Source organism: Cicer arietinum, chromosome 3 (assembly GCF_000331145.2).
Source record: "Cicer arietinum cultivar CDC Frontier isolate Library 1 chromosome 3, Cicar.CDCFrontier_v2.0, whole genome shotgun sequence".
NCBI classification, from domain to species: Eukaryota; Viridiplantae; Streptophyta; class Magnoliopsida; order Fabales; family Fabaceae; genus Cicer; species Cicer arietinum.
Genome location: NC_021162.2, coordinates 1,836,272 through 1,837,906, shown reverse-complemented (window position 1 = coordinate 1,837,906; position 1,635 = coordinate 1,836,272).

The following is a 1,635-nucleotide window of genomic DNA, read 5'->3' as shown; positions in this document are numbered from 1 at the left end:
ACGACGCATTCTGCACATACTAATGAATACCATTTTGTTAGTTAATTCATGTAATACGAAAAATGTACAAATAACATGTCACTTTTTCGTATTAAATTCAAATATACATTTCGACAATGATAACACAACATCCACAATTTTACTAAAAAAAAACATTTTACTCGTTAAAACGTATTATAGAATCCAAAATTTAGATAATCAAAACTTAGTTATAATCTCATAGTTATCTCAGTAAAGGCTTCATCGCTTGTACTTGGCTGAGTTGCAAAGCGCTACATAGTTCACTAAATTTTTTCATGGTGTATAACCACTTAGGAATTTTACACCAATTACCATCATCATTACTTATATCTTCACTAAAATCTAATGAGGATGTCAACTTCTTACAACAAGTAAATCAGCTCCAAAAAGGATTATTTGGAACCTGAATACGTCTTAAGACATCGGATTCAATTTATTACAAATGTTTAGGAGACAAATTCTTTTCGTCAAAACGGTCACTAATTTTTCCAAATTAGCTATTACTAATTTTTTTAGATTCATGTTACTTCATCACGAATAAATTCACAAAGAAATACGAATCGAAGTGGCTATTATAAGTGTTACTGTAGAAAAATTAAGATGAAACGTGGAGAAGACATAATCATTTTTACCAGAGACGGCGCTTACAACAATATGAGAAACGATTTTAATTGTTCTTGATTATTATTAAAGCATTAATTTAACGATCACATATTTACTAATGCTTGCTTGTAAATATAATCTAACGCCTCTCAAACATCCATGTCATTATCAGAATCCATAATTTTATTTAAAAATCCTCCAATTTTGGGTTTTTTTTTCTCAATAGCCTCTTTTTGAAAAAAAAAACACTAAAATACCCCGATTTGAAAAATATATACCAAAATGCCCCATTTTTTTTTTCTTTACTTACAAGTCGCCTTTTGGAATGGCGACTTCCTTAAGGAAACCCGAGTTCCAAATGGCGATTTCCTACTTGGTTTTTAAAAAAAAGGGCATTTTGGTATATTTTTTTCAAATGGGGGTATTTTGGTGTTTTTTTTTCAAAAAGAGGGCATTGAAAAAAAAGACCTCCAATTTTGATCTTCGCTAAAAGTTTTGAACTAAAATTGTGATATGGCAAGTTTTTAGTGATAAGCCATGCACTATGCTAATATAGAATTATGAACTTTTATGATATTGCTAGAAAATCTCTTAAAAACTTCATTTTTGACTTAATTCTTTTTTTGTATATTAGTTAATGACAAATAAACAATTAATTCGTCTAAATGATTTTATATTGTCAAATTGTATATTACATCAATTAAAATAGGTCATATCACCATTTTTGTGTCCAAAACTTTTAAAATGAAAGGACTAATACCAAAAATAAATTAAAATTAATTTGCGAAATTGTTGCATCAAAATCTAATATATTGTTGTGATTTGTCACTTTTGGGAAGCTGTGTGTTTGAGTTTAAAGAACATGTTGGAAAATATTATATCCATTTGTACCTGTTGGAAAAGGTTGGCTAAGTACATATCAAGATTATAAGATATCATTTCCATTTGTACCATATGGGCACTTTGTTTTACAAATTGATTAAAAATTCGGTTTAGATGCATTAAATTTGT